This window comes from Gavialis gangeticus, unplaced genomic scaffold, assembly GCF_001723915.1.
Source record: "Gavialis gangeticus isolate Ggan-Ray unplaced genomic scaffold, GavGan_comp1, whole genome shotgun sequence".
NCBI classification, from domain to species: domain Eukaryota; kingdom Metazoa; phylum Chordata; order Crocodylia; family Gavialidae; genus Gavialis; species Gavialis gangeticus.
In genome coordinates this window covers 6,250,222-6,260,746 of record NW_017729015.1, presented here as the reverse complement: position 1 = coordinate 6,260,746, position 10,525 = coordinate 6,250,222, and positions in this window count along the sequence as shown.

The window sequence follows — 10,525 nt, the reverse complement described above, 5'->3', positions numbered from 1 at the left end:
GAGACAGGGTTTATTATGAGCTATCTAGGTAGAGACTTTGTGGTATATTTTTGCATAGCACCTAGTACAGCTCTCATTATTAGTATTAGAATTTAGACTAATTATTATTGGCATTAGTGTCCACTAGTGTAAGTAGAGTAATATAGCGCTCTCGATATAGCATTTTCAGTATTTCAGAAAATACTGATGGGCATCAATGAGAGTGATTACTAATAGGACTGGATGATGGAATAGTTTGCTGGCCAAGCCTGGGAGGAGATACAACTTGATAAGGGACAGGAGAGAGGTCTATTCATAGAATCATAGAAAATGAGGGTAGGAAGGGATCTCAGGAAGTCATCTAATCCAACCCCCTGCTCAAAGCAAGACCATCCCTGACTAGATCATCCCAGCCAAGGCTTTGTCTAGCTGGGTCTTAAAAATCTCCAAGGATGGAGAGTCCACATTCATAGGAAAACCATGAATATTATGGGAAAAGTGAACAGTGACCTGTCATTTACTATCTCTCACAGCAAAAGAAGTCAGGGGCTCTTGATGAAATGTGTAGGCAGCAGGTTCATAACAAGCTTGACTAAGTAGTGTCTTACACAGTGAATAATTAACATATGAAACAGGATGTTGTGAAGCCAATAGCATAAGGGGATTCAAAAAGGGATTAGACAAATTTATGAAGGATAAGTCCCTCAGGGGCTATTAATAAAAATCATTAAGGATGGTACATTCTGTTTGTGGCTGGGAGGATATAAATGGAAAAGATCGCTCTACACATTCATAATAGACTTTCTCTAAAGAAGTGTTACTCAGCTTCTTAGAGCAGTGGGCCAGGTATTTGTAATCAGGCTGCACTGTGGGCCACCACTCCCCTCTGGAAAGGGAGGCAGGAAGGGATATGAGTACCAATGTCAGATGGAGGGGAGGGAGAGAGGAAGAGAGAGCCTGCCTTTGGGAAGCAGCACCTTCCTAGTGGACAGGGGAGGGAGACAGAAAGGGAGAGAGTAATGCCAGCTGTAGGCAAGGAGAGAGGGAAGGTAGGACTGTAGAAGGGATCAGGGGCACAACACAGGGCAGGGAATAAGACAAGCTGGGTCAAAGCTGCTTGCCCCTGATCACCATATCGTGGGCTGGATCCAGTCACTTTGGAGGCTGGATCTGGACTGCAAGCCATAGATTGAGCACCCCTACTTTACGGGGGTGTCTATACATGTCCCTATAGTGCCATTGCTACTGTGCTGTCATAGAATCATAGAAAATTAGGGGTGGAAGGGACCTCAAGAGGTCATCTAGTCCAACCCCCTACTCAAAGCAGGACCATCCCCAACTAGATCATCCCAACCAAGGTTTTGTCTAGCTGGGTCTTAAAAGCCTCCGAGGATGGAGATTCCACCACCTCTGGGTAACCTGTTCCAGTGCTTTACTATCCTCTTAGTGAGAAAAGTCTTCCTAATATCTAACCTAAATGGTCTAGAGAACATTGAGAACAGTACAGCTCCATCCTCTTTTGAACTCCTCTTCAAGCAGTTTGAAGGCGATTAAATCCCGCCTCAATTTTCTCTTCTCCAGGCTAAATAAACCCAGTTCCCTCAGCCTGTCCTCAGAAGTTGTGTGCCCCAGCCCAGCCCAGTCAAGTCTTTCAGCCCCCTCACCCCCTCACCATTTTTGTTGCCCTCCACTGGTCTCTCCCCAGTTTGTCCACATCCTTTTCTTGGGGTGCCCAAGACTGAACACAATACTCCAGATGTGGCCTCCCCAGTGCTAAATAGAGGGGAAGAATCACTTCCCTTGACCTGCCGGCAACGCTCCTACCAATGCCGCCCAGAATGCTGTTAACCTTCTTGGCAACAAGGGCACACTGCTAGCTTATATTCAGCTTATTGTCCACTGTAACCCCCAGGTCCTTGTCTGCAGAGCTGCTGCTCAGCCAGTCAGACCCCAGCCTGTACTGGTGCACGGGATTGTTGTGTCCTAAGTGCAGGACTTTGCACCTGTTCTTATTGAACTTAATGAGATTTCTTTTGGCTCAATCCTCCAAATTGTCTGGGTCACTGAATCCTAGCCCTACCCTCCAGCGAATCTACTACTCCCACCAGCTTAGTGTCATCTGCAAACTTGCTGAGGGTGCACTCTGTGCCATCTTATACATTGTTGATGAAGACATTGAACAAAACTGGCCTGGGGCACTCCACTTGATACCAGACGCCAACTACACATTGAACCATTGATTACTACCCACTGAGCCCAGTGCTCCAGCCAGTTTTCTACCCACCTTACAGTCCATTCAACCAGCCTGTACTTACTTAGCTTGCCTGCAAAAATGTTGTGGAAGTATTCAATGACAGCACAGTAACAGCCTGTACTGCGCTGTCCACACAGTGCATGGTTATTTTTAGCCACTACATCACCATAGTGACACACTATACCAAAGTAGTGTGTCACTATGGTGACGTGGCTGTGGCAACACGGTTTTTGCCTGCCAACGGTACGTTGCTGTCATGTATTACTACAGCGACATAGTGTTTCATGTAGACGTGCCCTACAAAAGTAAGCATTTGCCACCGTTGGAGACATGATTTGGAGCTAGCTGGATCTGTGGCCTGACCTAGTGTAGCCATTCTTATGTTCTTAAAATATTTTGCTTTTCCCAGAAAAATAAAATACAAATCTGTCAGGGGGAAAATGAAACATTTTGTTTGACTCAGTGTAAAAGCTTTTATTTCATGTTGTGTGCAAGAATCAGGGCGTTGGTACAGAGCCAAAAAGAATCATGCCCAGAGAATATATATCACTTAAATTATACCACAAAAGAAAAGGATAGGGAAGGTAGTATGCACATGGTAGGTGCTGCTCTTCAAATCCCAATGATGTGCAAAGTTCTATGTATTATCTAAACCATTTCAAAGGATTGCCCTATTTTGACTCCTTGGATCATTTTACTTGAACAAAAGGACTAACTGGAAAAAACCATCATAAGAAACTTCAAAAAAAAAACCCAACTAATATTTCCTCTACATTGGCACAACCTGCTACACGCATGGTTTCAAAGTCAGTAACGTACCTAGGGTGAAGTTAGCGGGGAACCTGTCCCAGGCACAAACTGTGAGGAGGCACCAGGTTCCCCCTCCAACCTGGAGCCTTTGCTGCAGTAGGCAAAGCTCTGTGCTGCCTCTGCCTGGCCATAGGAGCCGGGCAGAACAGCTCTGCACCCAGCAGTGTATCTGGAGTGGCCGGTGGGGATGAGTGAGGTAAGCAGAATGGTGCTCCCTCACCTCAGGGGCCTTTTCCAGAGCAGGCATAGCCCTTCTTCTAATATATATGTATGGAGGTGTGAGGCAATGATGCACCAGATCTACTCCGAGGAAGATCATCCGTGGGAGAGCTGACAATACTGATGCTGAACAGTGGCAGTAGCAGCTCAGGCAGGTAAGACATCCCCTCACCCATGCCAGTGAATGCCTCCTCTCTTTCTGACCATGGTTAGTATATCTATGCCACCCACCCATCACTCCAACTGCTCAGGGAGCTTACTTCACCACTGGGTTCAATAGCCACCCAAATTATACCCAAGACGAGATTCACTCTAACATTTTGTCCATTGTTTTCCTTAAAGGGCAAGAATGTTTTGCACTGGGGCCTATGCTCAGGTACTAATGCTTGGTCCAAGTGGCTTCACACATGCACTGGGGAGACAGACCTGGATTAAAACACCCTTGGTCTCATCTCCTATTGCCTTGAGCCTCATGTGGTTATTTTCATCTGTGTAAGAGGAAGCAGAACTCCCAGCTCACTTACACACATAGGGTGGCAGCACTGTTACATCCACTATATACACTTGTAAATGTTGATGCAAAAGAAAGCATTTAGCCATTTATTTTCAAATACTTCCAGCTTTCAGGAGCAGACTCCAGGCCCAAGTTTGAAGGAGTGGGAGTTCGATCTGCATTTCCAAATTGGTTTTGAAAATTGCAGCTATTCAGAATATTGTGATTTCAGTCCAGAAGGCTGTGGGGAGTAATTTCTCTGGGGCTTGTAGGACATGGTAAATGAAGATCCATCTGCCTTGTGTTCTTTAAGATTATCTGCGTATCCTCAGACAGGATTAGGCCTCAGAGCAGCTTTATTAGCATGTCCCATTGCACAGTATTGTAGATGGCACTGCTAGTAGTGTAATAGGCAAATGGTACCCCTACATTTCTCTATGAAAACTATTCTGTCATTATTGCATATATTTGAATGAGTGCCAGGTAGAAGTCAGAGCACCAAAATGTAGGACCATGTGCTGGGCTAATAGTACTGGTCCTGAAACCTAAGCTTGATGAACAGCTAGAGAAAAGAAGGCTCAGGGTTTAAGCCATATGTCTGAGATGGATACAGTTGATGTGGATAATGGAGGACATGTGTTCCCCTCTGCTTCCCTGTCCTATTGATGTTCCTTATGACACAACCAAAAATGCAGTTTTAAGGTGATAAAAATAAATCATGATTCTTGGTTCAATTTATCAAAAAAATGTTGCTAGAAGAATGGGAAAATCAAAACCTTTTCAGTTTTAATTTCCAAATACCACTTTCACTTAATGATGCTAAAAATGAAATTAATAAGGAGGTTAAAATAGATTGAAAATGCAAAATCCCACCAAAATGTTTTGCAAAACCCTAATTTGCTTTCCCTTATTCATGTCAACCTTAGAGTTGGTAGAAAACTCAGTTATCTGCACAGCTGTAATATTCACACTGAGCCCCAGCCAGATCTCATAACAGTGAGTGCTGGCCTGTCAGGACACTGCTTCACTGCAGGGTAAGATAATGAAAAGCCCCTCTGTCACAAGGTCAGGTAGGTGCCTTGTGCCTAGAAGAGGGTTAAGAACAGCTGCCAATCACCAGGGCAGCTCAGCTGCCGGTTGCTGGGGCAACCATGTTGGTCAGGTGACCAGAAGGGGGCAGGGCCGGGCCCTTATAAACAGCCGGAGGAGTGAGAGCTCTGCAGTAGAGCCAAGCTGAGCTGGCCAGGCTGATAGAATGAGTAGCTGCATCATGACAAGGGGGGAGAGAACCCTGACTAGGAGGTCTTACTGGAAGGCCAGGTGGGGCCTGGACTTTATGTTATAGCTGGTAGGCTTATTGTTCTGTTACGGCTGGTTGGCTTATGGTTCTGTTGTGTTAGCTGTGTAAATAAAATGGAGGACTGGGTGAGGCTGTAAGGGTGTGAGGAGGTCTCACGGGAGCTCCCCAGTAGTCTGGGGGTTCCTGGGTGCCCTGTTTGGGCACAGAGCAGTGCCTGGGAGGCACAGCTGTTTGGCACCAGTGTGGTGCGGTGTGTGGGGGTTGAGACACCAGCCTGAAGGTGGTATTTGGCCCAGTTGGGCGAAGGACCCCGAGAAGGGTCAGGGGGCCAGGCATGGCTGCGTGCCACCTGAGCCCCGAGCACGGTTTAGCATGGGACAGAGCCCAGAGAGAGTGGTAGCGCGGAAGGCACGGGGCAGAGCCCCAATGGGGGCAAGAGCATTGCAGTGAGCCCTGAGCGTGGAAAGCGCGTGTATAGGCCCCAGCAAGGGCGAAGAGCACAGCAAGCGGGTGAGAAGTAGCCCCAGTTGGGCGAAAGACCCCGAGAAGGGTAAAGGGGCCAGGCACGGCTACTGGCCACCTGAGCCCTGGCGCAAGACGCGCGGATTCAGACAGCCCCAGAGACAGGCGAGGGCGCGAGAAGCGTGGGACAAGCCCCAGAGAGGGCGCAGCGCGAGAGGCACGGATTGGGACAGGCCCCAGCGAGGGTGAGCACGAGAAGCGCGATTTGCAGCCCAGAGAAGGGCGGGCTTACTAAGGAAGCCCCAGAGAAGGGCGAGCTTATTGAGAAGCCCAGAAGGGCGAGTATACTGAGGAGGCTCCTGAAGGAGTCAGCCCATGGTGCCGGCCCAAGGGGGCTAGTGAACATAGGCGCTAGAAAAGGGGCTCCGGTTGGGCGACAAGCCCAGAGGCGCTGGAGAAGGGGCACTGGTTGCGTGACAAGCCCGGGGCGCTAGAGAGAGGCCCCGGTTGCGTGACAAGCCCAAAGGTGCCAGGCAGGGCGCAGAAAGGAAAAGGGACCAGATAAAGTCTGGAAGAGCTGTGAGGCTTGGGGCGTGCTAAAGGGGAGGTAGGAGGCACACATAGCCCATAAGGCTGGGGTGCAACAGGTCACCCGTAGAGAGTGGGAGCTCAGACAACTATAACACACAGTGCTAGGAGATCAAAGGCAGCCTCCCATATTAAATTATATACGACTAAGACGTGGTGGGTGAGAATCAGAGGGTGCTGGATCTCCTAATTTGGCAGGGCAGGGGGTGCTAGCGGGATCACGGCCGCTCCTAGGGCCCAGTCCGTGACACCCTCCCCTGCAGATAAGTGATCTGAAAGGAAGATGTTCCCCTGTTTGATAGCCCTTGTTCTTTGTGAAGGGAAAGCATGGGGTGTATCAGCACTAAAACAGCTGATGAGGAGGAAACCAGAGGTCGCAATCTTCTGCCACCAAAATGGAGACCAGTACGAGCTGCATGTTGGGTCTCAGTGGGCTTCCACTCAGTATGGACAAGGCAGGAGTGAAGAGCTGAGAGTTGATTCCTCCAGGGCAATGTGTCCAGGTGTCACCCAGGCATCAGGCCTTGCTGAATGACCTGAGGAAAGCGAGGTCTTACATCAGGGCCCATCTCAGTACCTAACTCTATACAGAGGTGCAGGAAGTAGGGCTGTGCGAAATTTCGGTGGCTGGTTTGTTTTGACACTGTTTTGACCAATTTTGAGGTCAAAACAGCAAAATCAAAGTAAAACAAAAGGCTGTCAAAATAGCCATGAAACAAAATGAGGATGGTCGAAACACTTCAAAAAAGTCAAAATGTTTTGACCATAGGCTGGGAATGAAGTCAGTCCAGCTGGGCTGACTTCCCATCCCCAGTGCAAGAACCAGTAGGGGGCGGTGAGCCAGCCCACCTGGGCTGCTTCCCCCATCTCTGGTGCTAGATCGCACCGGGGTCGGAGGCAGCCCAGCTGGGCTGCCTCCTTCCCCCAGCATGATCTAGCACAGGGGACAGCTGGGCTGCCTCCCGCCCCCAGCGCTATCTAGGCTGGGGGTGGGAAGTCAGCACAGCTGGGCTGACTTTCTCCATCCCAAGTGAAACTTCAAAACAGAGTCAAAACAGCATTTCTGTTTTGATAGAATGGAATGGAACATGAAATTTGAGATGAAACACTGTTCCATCAAACCATCAAAACTCAAGGCAAAACAGAACTGTGCCATTTCGCACAGCCCTAGCAGGAATCAACCCTAAATGTGTAGCTCTGGCTTTCAGTTTGAAACACCAAGGAATGAAGCCTTCCAGCTAATGGGAAGCATTTCCAGGAGACATTGCAGGGTGCTCCCTTAGGGACCTGACTTAAGCACTGTTTTTAAACATATCTTACAGGCAAGCAAGTCATGCTCTTTCTTGAAAGTCATAGGATGCTGGGGTCATGAAGGCATGTCTGAGTCAGACAGGCTGGCCACACTCTGAACACTGTCTAAAGGAAAACGCTGCCTCGGGGTGACAGAAAAAGCCACTCAGAAACCTGTCCATGCTCAGAACTAAGCACAGAACATACTTCCTTTTGTAACGAAGTTCTCTTTTTTCCTTTCTCACACACCCAAACCCATAAACAGGAAATCAAGTGCATCAACAAAAACCCATAAGCTAAATAAGGTATTTGTCCCATAGACTAGCAAGCAAGAGGAAGAGATAGAAGTTGTTCCTATTATTTCTATTTTTAAATTCTTGGAAATCACTTGGATCCAAAAGGGATGGGGGCTGCATACATTTCATAGTTGGTGCTGAACTAGCTTCAGCCAACAGGGCAGCATCTTGAAGTAGAAGCTGTAAAAACACACATCCTCTGTACACACAAACACATTGACCACAGGTTATTTATGGGAAATACAATCTAGAGGTGTTTTTTCATCTGGTGTAAATTTTTTCAGCTCTATTGGCTTCAATGAAGCTACGGTGCTTTGCAGCAGCTTGAGCTCTGGTCCATCCGTTGTAAGCCCAGAATTCACTATCCTTCTCATAGTTCCATACACCACTATCCTTTCTATCATATTTAAATAGGGAACTATATTCCTTTGAGAAATATCTAATACATTGTTTGCCCAATGGTTCCTGTAGAGAAAAACAGCCGTTACTTCCACGTTGGTTACTGTTGCCGCTGTTGTTGTCACTACTATTATTTTCTTTGCACCACCATGGAGTTCAAGGGAGCATAATCACTAACACAGGTCTAATTTAGACTAAGCCATTGGTGAGTATAGATTATCACCTTGCCTGGTATTTTAGAGATGCCCATCCACATTACGTTCTGAAGGACCTATGGGGCGCGTCTATACTTGCAATTCATGCACATGACTGCACTGTTTGAATGTGCACCTGGGAGCAATGAACTCCAGCACAATAAGTTCCAGAGTTTATTTATGTGCAGCACATTAAGCTGGGTTGCAGCAGCCCCAGCTGGCAGGAGGCCCAGGTTCAGCTTGCCAGCCCAGGACTACTTCCCCCAGCTCAATGTGCTGTGGAGCGGCTGGCTGGGGCACGAGGGTGCTTCAGTGCAAGGCTAGCCAATAAGTAGCCCCTGCACTCAAGTACCCTCATACCCCAGCCAGCCTCTCTGGCATCTTCATGTGTGCTGCTTTGGACTTTTTTTACAAGTACAATTATTTTCAAGTACTAACCCGCTGCACAGTAAATTAGTTTACTCTGGCCTAATAGAGGTGTACATATAGACGTGCAAAGTTTACTGCACAGCTAATTAGTCAACTGAGCAGTAGCTGTCTTCTGTAGATGCACCCGTGGCCTCATTATAGAGGCAATTTCTATTTTATGCAGTGCTATTATTACTACTAATATTATTTCCTTTTTGAAGCAATTTGAGATCTGTATTATGTAATAAGCAAGGATTTGGGGTGGGTGATATCTTTTATTGAACCAACTACATGGTGGAAATAAAGTTAGACAAGCTTGTGAATACAAGAAATTCTTCATCAGGTAATGAAGTTCCTTGAACTTTATTCCAACCATGAAGTGAGTAATAAAAAAAAAATAATCCCCCAAAGTTCTTGCCTCTTGCATAATTCCTGAACCATCACAGTTACAGTATCACTCTAACTACCACACAGGTATTATGTTTTTATTAATTCTATTTTACTATTACAGTATTATTATTATTTAGAGTGGTAATGGTCCCCTGTGCTAGGTGCTGTACAGACCAGTAATAAAGAAGACAGAGAGCTCCAGGCCACTCACAGTTTGCTGAGAGAAGAGAATCATTGGAAGAAATGAAAAGGGAGTTTTTAGAGGATTTTGTTGTAATGAAAGAGTTTAGCAATAGTTATACATGGTTACCATCATTAATAACTATCGCCAAAGAAATTAAAAGGAAATGATTTTCTTTGTTATTAAATAGTTCCCAGGAGCACCAAACCCTTGTTATTCTCAGACTCTTTAGAGTATACTTCTTCAGTGGCCACAATAGACACTGCTTTGTCCAAGTGAAGTTACTATATCGGGACAAAAAAAAAAGAATCAGACACCTCTCTTTTAATTTGGGATCCCTTTAATCCCAATTCAAGATAAACTGTGAAGGCTTCCTATGGATGCCCACCAATCAATAGTTATGGACTTCCTGTTCAGAGTATCCAAGAAATCATGTTTTTCTTACTTGTTGGTCCCTGAAGTGAAACATCCTGCAGCTAAGCGTGGTATTTGTTCAGGTACATATGGTGCTCTTCAAGCTGAGGTGGAATTAACAGCAATGTCCTAATTAAAGCAGTAAACTAGGTACCAAGATGTGTGTGATCTGCTTTTGGTAGATTTTAAGGAAGTTAATTCTCTGCTGTGGGCTCCTGCCGCATCAATCTAGATTACAATGGTGACATTATAGATTTGTCTCAGTCAGAAAGTACTATGCACAAGACTAACATTTTGGAGCCATTCTATTAGTTTTGATTTAGTCATCTAGATCGAGGGGTCCACACCTGGCAATGCTTCTTTGCACCCAGAGGGATGATGGGGAGGGCAGTTGCTGACCTGAAAGGAGCAGCCTCCACTGCATGGGGGCAAAGTCCTCTGTACCTGCATTCTGAGCCAGGCTTTGCCTCTGGCACCTGGAGCACTCAGCAGTCTCTCCTGTGTTGATGCCAAGTCCATTAATGAACCCATTGGGTTGACCATACTGTTCTAATTGTGTAGAGTTCTCTACAGCTACAGCCACCTATTAAAATGGCAGTAGCCACGTAGAGCCCTTATGCAGCTAGAACCTGCATTAAAATATTATAGTTTCATAGTTTCTAGGGTTGGAAGGGACCTGAGCAGATCATCTAGTCCGACCCCCTGCCATGGCAGGAAGAGCACTGGGGTCAAATGACCCCAGTAAGGTGGTCATCCAACCTCCTCTTAAAAACCCCCAGGGTGGGAGCCTGCACCACCTCACTTGGAAGCTGGTTCCAGACTCTAGCCGCCCTGACCGTGAAGTAGCG